Source organism: Pinus tabuliformis, chromosome 7 (assembly GCF_031772625.1).
Source record: "Pinus tabuliformis cultivar Carrire ecotype Pingquan chromosome 7, CPIR1, whole genome shotgun sequence".
NCBI lineage: Eukaryota > Viridiplantae > Streptophyta > Pinopsida > Pinales > Pinaceae > Pinus > Pinus tabuliformis.
In genome coordinates this window covers 368,445,119-368,465,086 of record NC_142293.1, presented here as the reverse complement: position 1 = coordinate 368,465,086, position 19,968 = coordinate 368,445,119, and the positions used below count along the sequence as shown (strand labels likewise).

General features: G+C 38.0%; 1 pseudogene; it reads right to left on the bottom strand.

Annotated features, from left to right (window-relative positions):
- Positions 1 to 3,467: 3,467 nt before the first annotated feature.
- On the bottom strand, positions 3,468 to 5,616 carry LOC149247497 (chaperone protein ClpB3, mitochondrial pseudogene; annotated as a pseudogene).
- Between the last annotated feature and the right edge of the window lie 14,352 nt (positions 5,617 to 19,968).

The window sequence follows — 19,968 nt, the reverse complement described above, 5'->3', positions numbered from 1 at the left end:
TCGAAACGGATCGAAAAAAATATTATAATGTGATTTCCGTCGAAATCTTCTCATTAAACTTGATATGGATCATAGAAGCTTAAATTCAACAAGATATATAATGGTAAAAAAGCCTTGATGATGGACGAAACTCATTGGTTCGAAACACATCGACAAAAATAATATAATTTGATTTTCGTTGAAATCTTCTCATTAAACTTAATATGGATCGCAGAAGCTTAAATTCAACAAGCGTCTACTTGTTTTTGTATCCCTTCATCATTAACTAGAACCTTAAGACTTGTTAAATAAGGACATTCCTTAGTATCATGGTTATCTACACATATGGCACAAGTTTCTATGGTTTTTAAGTCTAAAGGAAATTCTCTTAGGGCATGCTTCTTTCGACACCTAGGACAAAAAATGGATAATGCAGTATTTTTGGACTTTTTCTTGTTTTGTAGTTTAAGGATGTCAATTTTTTCACTTATAATCCCTAAAATATATGTCTTAAAAGTATCAACCAAACTTCCTAATTCTTCCCTACTGAGTGTCCCAGTTGCAGATTTATTTATTCTTGATAAGAGAGGGTCCCTAGGACCTTTTTTAACTCATGCTTTACCCCTCGAGATATGTACACATAAATCACAGATATCTACAAATGCTAGTTGAGAAATATCTCCTTTTCTTATTAAGTTAAGGAGATCAATCCACTCATCTTTGATAGATTTGAGTAGGAGGGCTTTCAAAGTTTCCTCATCTAAACTATCCATTTTTTCCCTTTTAATATTATAGACAAATATCTCGACTAAGTCTTCAAGATTCTCATCTTCTTTTTGTGTCATTTTGAAGACTTCCCCTCTAATGTTGCGAGGCATACAGTAATCTCTATATTTCTCTAAGAAAGATTCTTTCATTTGTGCCCATGTCCTTATAGAATTTGTTCCTAGACTCATGAACCATTTTAATGCCAAATCCTTTAAGGTAGTAGGGAACAATTTGAATTTTTGAGCATCACGAAGATAATGATATGATATGCATAATACTTCAAATTCAAAGAGAAATGTCCTTGGGTCTTCACTGATTTTTCCATGGAAATTAGAAAGAATAGAAAGTGAAATATTCTTCATTTTGAGGGTTGTATCTTCATGGAAAATAGGAAATCCAAAAGGATCTTGATTTCCTCTACCTCTACCCCCTTGTTTGCCTCTATCTCCACATCCTCCTATACCTCTAGCTCCTCCAATCCTATTTTGCTCACCATTGAAATTGTGCACCTCCCCTTCTCCTTCTTCAACCATGATATATTCTTCAGAACTTATGTAAGGATCTTCTAATTCTTTTGGTTCCTCTATGAATGGATAGTCAAAATAAATTTCTTGTTCCTCTTCTTCACTGGGAATTTCTAATTCTTCTCCGATAATTTTTTCACCAGTGGAAGATAGATAAATTACTCCTGTAGTTGGGGATGTATGATTTTCTTTTATTATGGCTTAAGTAGATGAAGTAGGTGAAATTATGGATTGTATTTCTGATCTTAAGATCTTAGGAAGTATTTTATTGACCTACAAATGGAATTCGGGTTTGAGTAGGTGGTGTGGAACTCCGAAGTCATGGTGGAGTGAGTGGATTTGTGGGAATTAAACTTCTTCCACGTCCTACAAATCTACTTCTAGAGTCTCTATCCCTACGCATATCATGTTTTTCGTTGATGATTTTTTTTTAACTTCTATTTGCACTTCGCTCGCAACGATGCTAAAATATTTGGTCAATTTAATGTTCTTAAGTTGTAAGCATAAATTATCGACTAGGGCATGTAAACTGATGAAGTACAAGTGCACTGTATGTGCTAGAAGTTACTTATGTCGTTAAGTTTATTATGCTATTGTTATCGAAATTAATGTCAAACTCTAGAATCGGTATGGAGATGATGTAACTATGTATACTAGGATGTTATTTTTAAGATTTGTTAATTGATTTTTCTAAATGATATCTCTAGAGTTAGTTCTAATTGAATTGAGATTTTTAGAATGGTTGAATAATGATCCTAACTCTTTTCAAAGAATATATTAAGTTAATGTACTTTTCAACTGTTTTTGGAATTTTTTTATGCTGTAGCTAAACAAAGCTAATTATGACAGCATGAAATGATATGAAGGAGATCCTATTTTATCAACTTAAAAAGGTGAAATGTGCTTGAGTTTAGATGCTGAGAAAGGCTATCACTCTTATCTACTGCAAATTCATTCAATGCAAAAGTAAAGCAGAAACAAAATTACTAAGCTATGAAATAACTAAACTATGAATGAAAAGAAATGACTGAGTTATACTAGGTATAAAGTGAACAAAATAATTGAGTTATGCTAGGTATAAAGAAAACAATATTATTGAGCTATGCTAGGTATAAAGAAAACACGATTACTGATACAGAGATCAATCAAGTGAACCTAGTTGCGAACTCCATTGAATTGCGCCCTAAAAATCTAAAAACAGAGCATCCATAAATTAAATCTATGAAATAAAAGAAAATCTAATTGCGGTGAATCAAAGACGTGACCAAAACGCAGGGGCCCTTGATGAGGGAGTCGGTAGCTTTAATAAAAAAAACATAAAATGTATGAACCAAGATATTTACATTAATTGGAAAAGAGTTTCTACATGATGCTTCAAAATTACATATGGTGGTGCACTCTAAACACAGAGTTTCCATTGTTCTTATAGAGTTTTTAATTAACAACATGAGAAATTCAAGCCTACGGGTATTCACTACAATCCTTATCAAAACAAACATATCTCTTATTCATCGATTTACTATTGAAAAATCATATTGATAATATCTCTTGAAACTCGGACTCTGCTCCAAAACGTTATCTTGCGGTTAACTGTCATGGTTGACTGTGTTGTAGTGTGAATATCTTGACGGATTAGATCAAGTAAATAGGAAGAAATCCATGAGAGGATTTGTAGCATAAAAACTTATGCTGATGCACGAAAACTTGATAGCTTGTAGATTTAATTGTTAAAAATACACACAGGTATTAAAAATAATTATTTGTTATTATATAAAATGTATAACATGATATTGAATGTACAATGAGGACCCTGCTTTTATACTTCAACAGGTGACCCTTCGTGAAAGGGCATGTCTTTTAGACATGCCTTTTCACTTAATTTAATGACTAATTAACCTAAATAATATTTTAATTATTTAATATTTATATTTATTTTATTTAGCTAATTGTTATGGCTTATATTCATAACATAGCTTCTCCCTTCGGAAGCTTTGTCCTCAAAGCTTTAACGCTGGGGGCTTTCTTCAACTAGTGTCTGGTCAGTAATATTCCCTTGGATTTATATTTTTTTATCTTTTATTTTTATTTTTTTAGAAGTCTAAATTATATATATATATATATATAAACCTAAATATTTTATCAAACCCCCGTATTTACTGACCGGTCATTTTCAAATGGTGTGACCAAAGCTTAACGTCATACGACTATGCTTTGGACCATTACGAACACGTAACCCTTATATGACTGTGCTTTTATCAAATAACTCACCCTCTTCACTGGCCTTGCACCAAAGTTGGGATCAAAGCCAAAGTTACCAAGCAAAGTAACGACATCCTGAGTGAATTTAAGATTGATCTTCTTTTGTTTTAGTCTATCTTGGACACGCTTCAGCTGTAGCTCAACTATACGAGTAATTTGATGCGAGTCTAAAGGCTAGAATACAATATATACATCAACTCAATTCATAAACTCTGGACGAAAAGTCTGTCATGCAACCTCCATCACTCGTGTTTTCATTAATTCATAAACTGCCTCTTTAGAATCTTGCGTGTTTTGAAGTGTCTCCAAAATGTATTGGGATCCGATATTTGATGTCATAATGACAACACAATTTGTAAAGCTAACCAGACGCCCTTGTGAATCAGTTATCCTTCCATCATCTAACAACTGGAGAAGGATATTGAACACATCAGTATGGGCTTTCTCAATCTCATCAAATAAAACCACTGAATATGGTCTTCGATGGACAGTCTCTGTTAGCTGTCCACCCTCTTCATAGCCAACATACCCAAGAGGAGCTCCAACTAGATGAGATACAACATGCTTTTCCATGTATTCACTCATGTCAATCCTTACAAGTGCATGTTCCGTATTAAAAAGATAGCTTGCAAGAGCTTTTGCCAGTTCAATTTTTCCTACTCCAGTTGGACCCGTAAACATGAAACTAGCGATTGGGCGGTTAGGGTCAGAATGTCCTGCTCTTGATCTTCGAATTGCATCAGCAACAGACTTCACTGCAATATCCTGACCCACCACTCTCTTGTGGAGCTCTTCTTCTAAGAAGACAAGCTTCTCCCTCTCTGACTGCTGCAGATTTGAAATCGGAATACTAGTCCACTTACTCACAATCTCTGTAATATCAATTTTTGTAACTTCCTCTTGAAGCATCGACTTACCAATCTCCCAATACTCAGCAAGTTTCTTTTCAGCTTCTTCCAATTGTCATTGAAGAGATATCAATGTCCCATACTTCAGTTCAGCCGCCTGACTTAGATCATACTCATGTTCAACTGCTTGCATCTCTAAATTCACCGTGTCCACCTCCTCTTTGATTGACTAAGTGTGAGTCATAAGTGTCTTCTCCTGCTCCCATTCGTCCGTAAGATCTTTTTGATTTTTTTTAGTGCCTCTAAATCAGCTTCTAGCTTATTAAGACGTTCTTTGGATGCTTTATCCATATCATTTTTCAAAGAAAGACGTTCCATCTCCAACTTCAGCATAGCTCTATCCACTTCATCCAATTCGGTAGGCTTCAATGTCATTTCCATTTTCAATTTTGCAGCAGCTTCATCAACAAGATCAATTCCTTTGTCAGGTAGAAAGCGCCCAGTAATACACCTGTCTGAAAGAACAGTAGCTGCAACTAGTGCACCATCAGATATTCTAACTCCGTGGTGCAATTCAAAGCATTCACACAATTCACGAAGAATAGATATACTATCTTCCACTCATGGATGACCCACATATACTTGCTGAAATCTGCATTCCAGAGCAACATCCTTTTCAATGTATTTGTTGTATTCATTGAGTGTCGTCGCTCCAATACAACGTAGCTCGCCTCGTCCAACCATAGGTTTTAATAAGTTGCCTGCATCCATAGCTCCACTTGTAGCACCTTCCCCAATAACTGTATGTATCTCATCGATAAAGAGAATGATATGTCCATTTGATGCTGTCACTTCTTTGAAACTGCTTTCAATCTCTCTTCAAATTCTCCATGAAATTTAGCTCCCGCAACCAATGTACCCATGTCTAATGATATCTTCTTGCGTTCCTTCATTACAGAATGGAAGGATGCCTCGAAATTTTCTTCCTCGGAGTTGAAGAGAGGCTCCAGATTGTAATGTGAGAACCATTCCTCCATTTTCTCTCTCAGTATCAGATCGGGCTGCACATCTTCTGGGTGGTACAGATTTTTGACAGAGTCTCGATTGTATGTGAGATCAGACGAGGGAACTGTGACTGGATCTGATATGAAGTTTTTGGAAAACGGGTAGAAAAATTCTTTGGGAATTTCTTCATATTTTTCACTGCAACCATGAATATCTCGAGAATTTGTGAACATTTTTGAAAACCCTAAATGTTTGACTATATCCTCTTGTATAGATTCTATACCTCCAAAACCTTGTTTTTTCTCAAGAGCCACCAACGACAAATTTTTATCGACATCTTTTTTCAACAAGGATAAATCTAATATCCTTTCATTGTCAATATCTACAACAACTTGCTCTTTCTCCGGAGTCACAAATGGTAGTTTTTCATTGACGACTTCTTCTTCATTGTTATGATATTTTACATCTCCTTGTTTCTCAAGATAGTCCTCATCTTGGTCTTGTTTCGTTCTTGACTGTTGCTATAAACTTCCCTCTTATCGATTTCCTTTTGACATGCTTTAATTTCTGTAAATGATTTTTCTGAATTCTGAAATGCTTCTTGAATACTGATTTGTTCAACATAATCAAGGTGTGAATGTAATGGCACATTGTGCGGCGAACTACGTTCAAAGGCCCACATGATTATATCGTGTGCCATGGCTCTGATACCACTATAGCATAAAAACTTATGCTGATGCATGAAAACTTGATAGCTTGTAGATGTAATTGTTAAAAATACACACAGGTATTAAAAATTATTATTTATTATTATATAAAATGTATAAGATGATAATGAATGTACAATGAGGACCCTGCTTTTATACTTCAGCAGGTGACCCTTCGTGAAAGGGCATGTCTTTTAGACATGCCTTTTCACTTAATTTAATGACTAATTAACCTAAATAATATTTTAATTATTTAATATTTATATTTATTTTATTTAGCTAATTCTTATGAATTATATTCATAACAGGATCATTCTCTATCTACCCATATACTCCTTTGCTGAGTTGGCTCACTCGCACCCTATCAACAATGGAAGTAGCTGGGGATCTATGGATTAGCTGCAAAATCATGTCCATTCTATAGCTGCATGCAAAATTTAATAAAACAATAAGGCATATTGACAAAATATGAAAAAGAGGATATATGAATGCTTATCTTAACAAAACCTTATATTTTTTGCATTTATTTGGATGAGAGAAATAGGGAAAGGGAAGTAACATGGACAAAAAAGGTGTCAAGATAAAGCAGTTCTTGGACTCTACAACCACGTCTATCTTGGAGTGAAAAAAAAATGATTAAAGAGTCTATCTTGAACCATGGATTTTTAAAAAAACTTAGGTTTCTTCTCACCCTCTTTCAACCATTGCACTCTCAATTTTTTCTACCAGAGTGTCTCTTCCTACTATCTTGCTTGTTCTAAATTGTTTAACTTGACATCTTCGTTTAACACTTGTTCAACAGTGTGAACTTCTAAGATCATTTTCTGTTGAATCTCTTACATCTACAATTCCAACAATTGTTTCTCCTTCGAAATATTTCAAAAATATTTCTTATTATAAAGCTTGATCTTAGTTTTCAATTCTTTTAATTTTAAGTCGAAGTTATGCATCTTGTTCCTTAATTCCACTTTAATTTCACCTCGCTATTTCTAGCTTTCTCCACAAAGTTTGGTGCTTGGAGCCACAAAATTTCCAAGTGGAAGGGTCTATTTCAAGGGGCTTCTTTGAGGTGAATTTCTTGTCACAAAGGCTAGTGGTCCTATTCTAGCAACTACAACTAACCTCCAAAATTTTGCCTTAGATTATTTTTGGAGCCTCCCTATCAACCTTTCGTAACACCTTGTCTTGATTCATCAAGTACACAAGCTCCAGTGTTTTTCTTGCAAAAGGACATCCTATTAATCAAATCTTGATGCATTCCCCTCACAGGATTTTCCTCTAGACTTGGTCTAGCTCCAGGCTGAGTAGCTCCCTCAGGAAATTGCACGATTTTGGAGGGCAACTAACCTTCCCTCTAGAAATTGCGGTATTCTGTCTGGCATCCTGCTAGGCTCCAGAATTGTGCAATTCTTCCAGTTAGGCTTCATCTAGAAAATTGTGCAATTCTTCCCAGCATGACTGCTTAGCCCAGGAATTGTGCAATCCTCTGCAGCAGTCAACTTATTTGCTTATAAATTGCACAAATCTCCTAGGAATACAGCCCAGCTCCCATCCAGAAATGTGCATTTTCTCCCAGCAGTTGAGCAGCCTCTTGCATGTGCAGTTGGGTTGACCAATTCCACCTGGGACCAAGGAAACTTGAATTGCATGCATAGCTTCCTTTTTCCTAGAATAGAAAAAGGAAACATGAAAAAGGCATCCCTTGATTTAGGGAGATATTTTTAGCAGCTGGAAGTTACATGCAAATATTGTTTTAGAATCTTCCCTCTAAGTGTCGCTTTTTCCTAGATTTGTGGCATGCACGTCATGAGCACAAACTTATTTATTCGATGCATCAGAGCTCATCCTTTCACATCAATATTGGAGCCCTGACATCCCACATCACATCTAGGACTCTTCGACACATCTGGCTCAACTATTCATTGGTAAGTGGTCTTAACTTGTTTTTTTCAACATTTCCGTCGCTTTTTGTGTTTTCGCTTGTGTGAGTGTTGTTTTATTGATTTCTTTGAACAATTGTTGTTGTTTACATGAATAGGAGATTATACTAGCATCGTTTCAGTTTTAGTTGCTATCTCACTGTTGTTGCATGCATGAAACTGTTTTTCACGAATGGTTGCCAATTTGACGACTCGCTTCACCCACATGCATGTTTTTTTTTTTAAGTCTTTCATTCGATGTTTGCATGCATGATCTATCACTTATGCTTTCACATAGATCAGCATGCATTCACTTTCACATTTTCTTTCACTTGTCTATCGACAAGTCTGGGCAGCGTTAGCCCGGAATCTGCCTTGCCAAGACAACATTGCGCAATCCAGGGAAGGAAGGCTATGTCTTCCTTTCCAGAAATGCAGATTTATGCCTAGTAACTATCCTTCAGGACTGCTTTGCACATTTCTAAGGGACAGTGACTGTTGGCCCAGAAAATTGTGCAATGCAGTCAATAAGCCTGTAGTCATTTCCAGCTAGAATTGCACATTGCGTAATTCTAGTAGTCAACAGTAAACTTGGATTACGAATTGCACAAATCTAGTAGCTAGTCTTGCCTCCCAGATAGCCTAGACTACCTTTTGCGCAGTTCTGGAAGCCACCCACCCAGTCTCCCAGAAGAAATTGCACAATCTTTGCTTATCAATCCCCACGCATGTGCCATGTCATTCCCAAATTTTCTTTGGTTTTTGCTAACAGATTTCTTGTGATAAATGTTGCTTTTTCTCCAATTATTTCATGTGTTCATCCACCTCTTAGTAGTATAGGATGAATGGACTCTAAAAGAGAAGGATCAAAGGACACTGATGGAAGTGCAGCTGGAGAAGGAGTTGAGCGGGTGTCCGCACGTCTACCAATCTATGAAGATACAAAGTTGTTTCTAGACAAGGACGTCAAGCAGAAATGGCAAGAGGTCAATGAAGCATTTGTAGGCACTTTTAGGGAACACCTCGAAGACCACCAAGTGTATGTGAACATTCACAAGTTTTCCTTGTACCAGATTGGATGCAAATACCTCAAGTTCCCATGCGCAGACATGATACACTCGATCGTCTCACACAGTGATCCCGAGACGATGACTTTGACCAGTGTTGGCGAGATGAAGATTAAAAACTTCTGGGCACATGATTATGATGAGATGTATCAAATCTCAGAGCCCATGACTATCATCAAGACTCCCTTAAGCTTAACTAGTAGCAATGCCAACTCTAGAGACATTCAGAAGAACTAGGTAAAGGAGTTAGCTATATTCATGATGACACCCAACCATATCTACAAGATGAAGATACTACGGAAGGTATATCAATACTTGGTCATATTTTCATGTCAATTATATGGCCAAGAAAGCATGGAAACCTTCTCACAAAGTTGGGTGATCACACTAGACCAACTGGCCAGAGAGGGAAAACCATGTAACTAGTCCAGCGAGTTGGCTCTTTAGCTGAAGGTATACAAGTAGAGGTCTACATGTCTGCCTACATCTTAGATGAAATCTATGCCCAATAGGAGTTCTTGGGCTTAAAGTGGGCATGGCCATTGGCAGAGACTGTTGTGAACAATTATTGTAAGTTGTTGTCCGAATGCAGCTTCAGAGGAGTTAGCACAAGGTTGTTCGATCATTTTGTCACCCTGGCTTACAAGATGATATTCGAATAGGATCCATCCTGCATGTTGAAGGAAAAAATGGAGACACTTTTAGACATTGATGATTGGTATGCCTCACCGTCCGACACCTTCATACGAATTTTCAACGCAGAGAAGCCTCTGCATGTTCTAGTGAAGTTTACCTTGGACATACTCATCATGAAGGAAGTAGCATATCACATCTCGGCAGGATTGACAGCTGGACTGCACTCGAAGAAGTAGGCACCTTGGCCCACTCTTCCATTGTGGATTGGGTTATACAAGATCCGGAGTTTCAAGAAAGAGAATGTCAAAGCAGAACATATGAATAAGTATCCATTGGACGTCTGAAGTTACAATCCGTATGATCGACATTGTCTTGTGAAAGATAATTGCACGAGAGTACAGTTCAACTAGACCCATGTGGCATTTCATTGGGTGGAGCAGGACCCATCGAAATATTGCTACAGTATCTCTAGACCCAATGAATAGGTCCGCTTCGCTGTGGAGTGGTTAGAGAAAAAATGTGAAGCAGCATCCCGGAGAGCACCAGCAATAGAAGTAGCAGCAGTAGCAGAACTAAGCGTACCAGTGTGTGAAAAGGGAAAGAAGAAGATTTTCAATCGCAAGGAGGAAGAGAAAAGCTACAACTTTCGAGCAAATCCACTTGTGGAGAAAGAATATTTGGCTATAGAGGCAAAGAGGCAACAACGTAACAAGAGAATCACACAAAGGCATAAGTAGAAGAGAAGAATGGAGGAAATAGAGAAGGAGTTGGATGAGGTGACGAAGCAACTCCGGAAGATACAAGAGCTACACAAACAGTAGAGGGAAGTGCAAAAACAATAGGTACAGCAGGGGGTGCAACATGTGAAAATAGATGAACCAACACCTGTACAGGTAGTGGACTCATCAAAGTAGCTGGCATTAGGCAGATAGGGTGAACCGTCATTGGAGCAGGACTTCACTCGTGAGATAGAGAAATCACTTCAACAGTTGGGTATGAATATGGAGCAACGAGAATTGGAACAGGACATCAACCTTATGCCTCACCACCAAGAGGTCGACTTACCCACTTCACTGCATCTAGAAGATGAGCAAGTCTCATGTTACCAAGGAGGCACTGACATCGTTGTTGATCGACTGGAAGGGGAGATGCACAACATCTCATTCGATGAGTCTCAACATAGAGTTGTGTAGTCTCGCAAAATGTCAACTTCAGATTATCATACATCTCCTCTGCAAGTTGAGGAACGAGTGATCGTGCCTGACGTGCGTAAACATCCAGCAGCCTTGGCTGATGCCACCAAAGTGTATGTCGAAGCCACTACCTCAAGTGTTTGCTTTCTGATAGTTGAGAATGAGCGAATGGCCAAGGAACTACTGACAGCCAAGCAAGGAGGAGAGTTGGTGACAATGTCCGCACAAGATGAACTGAAGAAGGCAATACTAGATGAAGTATTATCCCTTGACACAGTTATGTGAGTGTTGTACTCCAAGTTTGGTACAGTGCATAAGGCAGTCGTCCATCTCAATGGATGGTAGTAGTGATGTGCTAGAAGAGCATGTATCTTGGTGAACTTGCATGTTTTTGTTGATTACATGCAAACATGGATGATGAAATACAAGAAAGCCCCACTTCACCTGCGTAAGATAATGAAGGAAAGTGCGGTTAAGCTGAAGGCACGTATCCGGAGTGAGATCCAGAATTATGAAGAGAACTTGTAGCTCATCACTAGCATACATGGTTTCCATGCACATGTATTCAACAATATGGATGTTGTGGTGTGCACAAATACGATCCCATCTATTGGGACTCTCACCCAAGCGAAGACAAAGCCATAGGTCTGACTAGAGCTTGACTGATACTTCAATGAGTTGATGCGCAATGTCGCCAGCCCAGACTTGCCCATTAGTGAAGAAATCATGCACAAGTATGTTGTTGGTCTGGTTGCATTAAATACAATGACGTGCATGATTTCAGATGACGTGGAAAGAGTAGCTCAAGAAGTATACCCAGATGCTATGGATGCAAGAGTTAGGTTCTATAAGTATGTCACCTTGGAGCACACGGACACCATCGCAGACTACCGTTCTTCGCATCAATATGTTACTATTGATCATCGCGAGGATGTTGAAGAGTTGGACTTCCATGGTTTCCTAAGTCATAGTGATGTCTAGCATGAGTTGCTCAAGCCATTTTTGTCTCACAAGGGTACATGTGCATTGTAATGTAATGTATTGTCAAGTGTAAGTCATGTGTCAATAGTTGAATGTAACAGTCATAAAGTAGATGAAGAGTCATGAGGGTAGATGAACTGTCACAAAGGGGAATTTCAAGCGTCACCCCACTTGTAATGTAATGTGTTGTCAAGTGTAAGTCATGTGTCATAGTTGAATGTAACAGTCTAGAGTAGATGAAGAGTCATGAGGGTAGATGAACTGTCACAAATGGGAATTTCAAGTGTCACCCCACCCTTTTCTATAAATAGTCCCTCATAACCCATTGTAAAGGATTTTGGTTGGCCAAGCTTCTGATAAGACTATCTTGGAGAGAGCTTGGACAATATTGTAATGAGCCTTCGCATCTCCACTGCACAGAGCTAGTACATCTCTTTGGAGGAGCAGGCGTTTGTGGCTGTAACATTTCGCTGTCAGAACTAGTGGTTGGACATCAATGTATTGTGATGATCCTCGGTATTGCAACAAGAATGCTGCAACTCCCAAGGCTATTGGCTTTAATTATCAACCCGGGGTTCGTATAAACTTAAGAGGTGTCTGCACTCTATATGTGTCATACAATGTGTCCTTCCTTTGTTGTCATGGTGTAATCGAGTGAATGTAATGAAGTAAAATCCTAAACTAATTTCGGAAAATGAAATGTTCGAAATGGAACCTTAACCTATTACAAGAAAGAAAGTGCAAGGAAAGAGACGAAAATTCAATGATAAATCACACCATTTCCTAATTAACTGCCAAGAAACTACGCTTTGAAATAATGTTAAATTATCATGAACCAAATGCTACTATCTAAGCATGGAAGTAAGAAGCATCAAACATCACTAATGTGCAAGTAAAGGGACTGAAATATTTTTTTTTTTGTCTTTTTGTCTTTTCATGCAAAATAAGGTATGCAAACTAATTTCTTTTGGTGATGTGGCAGGTGAATTAAGGATGGTGAAGGATGGCTAGAAGGGTTAGGAGATGGTTGGATGGACTGGGAGACCCTTGGGAGGATTTTGGTGACTTCTTAGAGGTTTTCTCTCAATTCGACCTAAAAACATGCCATTTCAGGAAAACCTATAGGATGTACTAGAAACCTATAGGATCCCCTAAAAACCCATAGGATACAGCTGAGAGAAAAATGAAAGGTGTTGTTGGTGATGCAAGGATTATGGAAGGTGGTAGATGGGTGGAGTGGAGTGATAAAATGCCTAGGATCACTCAGGACTCAAAACCAAATTTGGGAGATGGATGGATTTGCTCAAAAAGCTTGGAGAAGTTTCCTACAAGATGTACAGATTCACTATAATTCATCGAATGAGCAAGAAAATAAAATCCAAATTGGATGGGACAAATTTTGTAATTAACTAGGATGTCTTAAGTTCCCATTCCAAGTGTAATCGTGCAAAGAGACCTCTGTTAACCCATTCTAAAAAAATAAAAAACATTACTAGTCAAAAATCTAGAAATTCGAGAACTAGTGAGCTAGTAAATCTAAAAAATGCCTAACCAAATCAAGTGAAAATGAAATGGGGTGATTTTTTTTATTACCTATAATTTTTTTATGATCTAATGCAAGTGGAATCAAGTTGATTGAAGCTTGTTAGCATGCTCTAACAAATATCAGAAATTTACTGTTCTTTGCTAAAAAGTTGGTCTAGCAATCTAGATTTGGGAATAAGAAGACTAATCCAAGCAACTCAATGATTATTATGAACTTCCAAAGATTTTACAAGGATGAAATAATTCTTGTGATCTTGCAAAAGAACTTACATCAACCATTTAACTCAATCCTACAACAAGAAATCATTAATACTAAATGCAGAAATAGAAAGAAATAAAAACTAGAGATGCATGTGAATAAGCAATGAAAAGAAGAAAAATGATGCAAAATGGCTCTGAGGTTCTTGGAATGGCTAGGCCCAAGGAAAATCAGAGACCTATGCAGGAAAAAAAGATTTAGAAGCTGAACATGACACCAATCTTCATTATTTTCATCAATAGAATTACATCCCTGAAAGAAAATACAATGGAGCTGCAAAACTACAATCTCTCTCCACAATAACACTAATGAAAATCTCCCCCTAGAGGAAAATTCGACTTGGTACTTATACAAAATGATTAGGAATCATTCCCCATGAATGGAGGAAGCTTTCCCCACCAAAATCCCTTGATTAGTGGATCTAGTCCTCAATACTACGAATTTGCATTAAATGGTAGGGAACACATTCCTAGATTTTCTTATCATTCACTAGAGGAAAATTTGACTTGGTACTTATATAAAATGATTAAGAATCATTCCCCATGGATGGAAGAAGATTTCCCCACCGAAATCCCTTGATTAATGGATCTGCTCCCTTGATTAGTGGAACACATTCCTAGATTTTCTCCGTCATTGGAGTTTCACAATTTGTGCCATAATTCCATTATATATTGTTGAATTATTATCTATTATTGATCCTCCAGTAGTAGGGAACAAGTCCCTAGATTATCTCCTCCTCCAACTCTTCATAATCTGCTCAATATTCTCATAATATTCCACAAAAAATAAATAATATTAGGCACAAATATTCAATTATTCATAAACCTTCCTAATGAATATATTAAAGTTAAAAATATATTATCTTATGCAAAAGGAGAGGTTTAATGTGCTGAAGGATGGTCATAGGCATTAATTTATGTTTTAAAGTAGAGGCATGGGCCTTAATTTATGTCTAATTTAGAGGCCCATCATACCCCCTTGTTGAAAGTGTTGCTCATCCTCTGAGAAACTTAGTGACCTCATTGTGCCTCATCCATGGCCCTGGTGGCCTCTCTCTTGTGCAATAAGAATCTTTGTTGTAAGCTCTGCAAGGACAAGCCTAAAAACATATTTGTTCAAAGAAAAGTCATTATTTCTTGAGACCATCAGCTTGCTTTCTTGCCCTTATTCATGATGAGTTCTTGATTTTTTTATTTTTATTTTTGTTTAGCAAGGTCTTCCATATCCTTATCAACCTTCTACTACCTTGTTCCACCATTTGGACACCTCTAAAACCTTCAAAATGCCTTTAGATGAGAACTAGGACATCCTGTAGTAATTCTTGTCAAAAGTACAAGAAACCCTATTAAAACTAGAGGATACCAATTTTGAGCATAAATGATAGTCTGAGGTTAGGGAAGGCCATCAACTTGACTCCCATGCATTTCTCCAATTTTTAGGCCCTCGACAAAAGCTAGAAAGAGATTGGAGACCTCTTCAAACACCTCTTTTCATCACTACAGTTTGAGTTCTATTTTGATGGTGAATGCATTATTTTTTTTTTTGCCTTCTTCTTCTCTTTTTTGGCCTAGATGAATTCCTAATTGCCTTGGAGTTCTCTGAAAAAGCTTTTCCATATTGGGGTTTAGCATAATTTGTTCATTTCTTCCTTCTTGTAGCAACATTCTACCTTCTTGTAGTAATCATTCCTCGTCTTTCGGGGTCTTATAATTGTATGAGAGTTCTTCTTCCCTTTCCTGTTGTTTTCTAATGACTCCTTTGTTTGTGCAGGTACCTGTGGTTGAAGATGGTGGTGGTGCTACTACTTTGGAGCTCCTTCTGCTCTTGGATCCTCATGCTAGAGGCTTACTGCTATTATGATTTGTATTCTGTGGGATAGGCTGCTACAGGATGTCCTGTAGCTACTTCTCCCTTAGAGATCTTACTCATACACTTTGTTGAGATGGTGACATGGATGGAGAGAAAGACTAGGAGTGTGGAGAACAAGGAATACTCAGGTGATGCTCTCTATTCCTCCCTGTTTCCCTTCTTTTCGAAGACTAGTTTTTTTTTTTTTTTGAAACAGATTTTGTTTTTAACGGTGAATGGAGGGGTGATGATGGTGGACAAGGTATGGTGATGGAATGATGAAGGGGGTGCACTTTATTGGCATAGCAAGCCATTTATTTTCCTTAGGTCTGCCTCCTGTATTATTTGTGGGTCACTATAATTCTTGTAGGATCATCCTGTAGAAAACACAGTCCCTTTGTAAATTGAAGTAAAGGAGTGGAAAAAATGACATAAATGGTGGAGGAATAAATGGTAATGAGTGGTAAAATAAAAATGTGAGTGACAGGGGTCTCTCTGTAATACTCCTTTGCTCTTTGACCATCCTTCTTACTGACCTGGAAATGGAAATTTCACAAAAATGGAGAGGATGCTCTTTTTGCTTTTTCTTTCAAGAATGAAATGGGATGGATGAATGATGAATAGATAGTGAATATGAAGTGGATGGAGGGCTTGGAGTGCTGTGGTGACCTTGCCCTTCACAAAAATTTCTTCTTTTAACTGCTGTCCTCATTCCTTTGAAATCATCACCGTTCATAATTTGACTTTTCAACATTGCAAGAGTGAAGGAGTGTGTTGCAATTAACTAGTTGAAGGCAGCTGAGACTACTAACCAAGTCTTAGCTTATAAAACCTCATCTCTCATGCATTGACAACAAATTTGTAACTATAATATGCTCAAGAGAAGAGGTCAAGAATATTGCATACTTGTACCTACCTGATGGTTATTGGAGAAACATGCATGTTTTTGTTGAGTTGATGTTGATGTGTAGGTGTTGGATAGTGATGCTGATGATCCTGATACTACTGTTAAGCTCTGGAGGAGCTTCTTTGACCTCTGGATCTACTTTAAAACTACTCATTGCCAATCCTATAGGTGTTTTTCTGTATCATGTAGGGAATCTTGTAGGGTTACAGGACGACAACTTGTTTTGTCCATATCTCCCAAAAGGTAGACTGGATTGAGCTGAAACGTTTTGAGCATGTTGCCATCATCATTATGCAGTTCCCCATAGAAAATTTTTGGTCAATGGATGCATGGATCTTGAGAAAACTAAAAATGGCTGAAGGTGATGGAGACCGATTTCTTGGAAATCGTGCACTATAATTTTCTGAAATTTCTTGGGCATGTTACATCAGCTATATGCATATCCCCATGAAACATCTTTTAAATGGATGCACGGATATTGAGAAAATGCAATAATGGCTGAAGGCGATGGAGGTCAATTGCTTGGGAAATATGCACTAGAATTTGTTGAAATTTCTTGAGCATTTTACCAACATCCATATGCATCTCCCTGAAACAACTTGGCAAATGGATGCATGGTTTTCAAGTTATGAAAAAACAAATTTCTACTCTATGTATTTTTGTATCCTATAGTAAAACAGAGAATCCTATAGTTTTTTTTAGAACAACAAGGAAAATGAGTGGTATAATCTTGAGAATGATGGGTGGATGGTGAAAATAGATGAGGGTGATGGATTGGCATGGCCTTGACCTTTTTGGAATATTTGAGCGAAGTGGGAGAAAGTCAAAATTTGACTTCTTTTTACTAGGCTTGACCAATTTCCCTATTGGTACCAACTTGTTCCTGTTTGTTGCAGATGTTGGAGAGTACACACATGCATGGAGCAAGGATTCTTTTATTTTTCTCTTTTTTTTCTTCTAGGCCTACTAGCTGCCACAATGAGGTTTTTAACTAGTAGGTCTGCTTAGGCACCTCAAAGGAGGTTTTGACCCTTTTTTTTCTCTCTTTTTTTCTTTTTTTCCAACCCATTGACTGCCTCATGGAGGTTTTCAATCAATGAGCCAATCTGAGGTGCCTCCAAGGAGGTTTTCACCTTAGTTTTTTTTCTCTCATATTTTTCATTTTTTTTTCTCCTTCTACCCTACCCTACTTGAAAAGCAAAATGACTATCAAGTATAATAATACTTCCAATGGAACCACGTACACATCAAGATGACAGACAAAATGATGTGGAAGCTTGAAATGTATACTTTGACATGTACCTCGATTTCAGAGATGAAATGATTTGACTTTGAAAGGATCAAGCATAATTGAGGAAGAGAGTGATTCTACAACTTAGTGACTGTGTGGAACCATATTTCAATATAGTTGTGATGCCTCTGGTCCACTTGTTTATTTGGATCATCTTGTATGTCTTCTTCTACCATGACATTCAAGTCTTCCTCTTTTTGCTGATTTTTCTGTTGAATACATTGAGGATTTGATGGTAACCATGAGGGAGTTCTCTCGATCTTTGATTTTGATGTTTGCTCTTCATCAAATGCAGCCAATGATTCTTTGATATTCTCTTTCAAATCTTCTTTCTCTGCATATTGTACCTCATTGGCATCAAGATAATCACTTTTTTGTAATAATCTTCCTGAGCTATGGTGAATACCATTTAGCCCAAGAGGAGATGTTTAGAAGTGTTGTACCTCAACATTGTAAGTGGGTTGAGCTACTTCAATGTGTGGGTTTGGAAATGGTGGTACATGTAGTTGAGTGGGAGTGTACATTTGAGATGGATGTAGATTGGGTTGTGGTTGTGGTGGAGGGGAATGGTAAGGATAACATGGAGTTGGGTATGGAGGATATTGAGGAGAATACTTAGGATATTGTGTGTTAGGGTCCCACCTAACCCCCTTATTCATGTAGTAGGATCGAGTCATAGTTATAGTTAAGTAAGGAGTCAATAATGCCCATATTAATAATTGTAAGTGGTTAACCCGCAATTAATGATGGGACCACAGTTAGTTGCAAATGGGCCATGGTATTGGATAGATGGTATTAATAAGACCCATGGTATTGATCCATGGTATTGCATGTATGAGTCATATATAAAGTATAGAGACTCCCTGCGAGGAGCATCGTGTCTTATTTTGTAATCGAGCTCTGATCTATTGGAGGTTTCCCCCTTGAAGAGGCAAGTGAACATTGCTTTCTGAATAATAAAATACTTGCTGTTGTTTCTCACTATTCTAAGTTCTGGGTATATTTCTTCGCATATTCTGTATTCTAGTATCGTCTTGCAGGTTAAGAGCATAACAAGTGGTATCAGAGCTCTTTCCAGGGCCGGTGGGATCTCCATTTCTTAGAATTTTTTTTTTTGGCTAGAGACGTGTTTCGGCGTCTTTAAACCATGGGATTCGGCTACTGCAATATTCCTAAGAAAGGAGTAAAACTCTGTTAGGAGATTTCGGGAAAAAAGAAAGAATTCTGAGACCCCCCAGGGCACTTATTGGTGATCTAGCCCATAAGAATCAGGACGACGAGCTAAGCAAGGTGGTACCATTCAATTGTCAGTGAAAAAAATTCGGGCGGTCCCAAATTTAAAGTACATAGGATCGGTGCATGGTAGAAACTAGAGCTCAAACTATGGCCAATGAGAAGATTGACAAACTTGAAAAATCCTTGCAAGCCATCCAATCTCAGCTTGACAAACTAACTGACACACTCTTTAAAGGCAAGGAGGAAGCCCGCGAGGAGGTGTATATTGGCAATGGAAATAGTGAGGGTGAGTCTAGCCGCTCTCTTCACCTTTGGGGCACCCACCAACAATCCCGTCCGCGACCTCCCAAGCTAGATATGCATAAATTTGATGGTACTCACCCGGCCGCATGGATAGCACAAATGGAGCAATATTTCAATCTGAATAACATCTTAGATAATGAGACTCAGCTTATGGTGGGGAGCATGTACTTGGACAATGCAAGACGACAATGGTGGGAATGGCATCAACGTTGCAATGGAAGTTTTCTGACTTGGGCCACCTTCAAAAAAGCTCTTACAGAGTGCTTTGACCAGGAATCTTCTTTTTTGGGTCGTCTCACTAAGCTCCAACAGAATGGCACAGTGGATGAATATGTTACAGCCTTTGAAGCCTTAGCTTTCCGCACCAATGTGTTCTACACAGAATGTTTTATCAGCTATCTTAAAGAGGTCATATAAGCCAACGTCCGACTACGCCACCCTCCCACATAGTCGAAGGCTTGCAAGGTAGCTCGTAAAGTGGAACGTGCGTTAGCAGGCCAGTCCATTCGCCAAAATTTCACCGCCAAGGGTCGCCCCCCACAGGCTCACAGCATGACTCAAACACTTAAGGTTCAAAAGGTGTCACCTGCAGAAATGACCGAAAGACGAAAACAGGGATTATGTTACTACTGTGATGAAAAATACTCCCCAGGTCATAAATGCAAGGAGCCTAAATTTTTTTCAAATTGATGC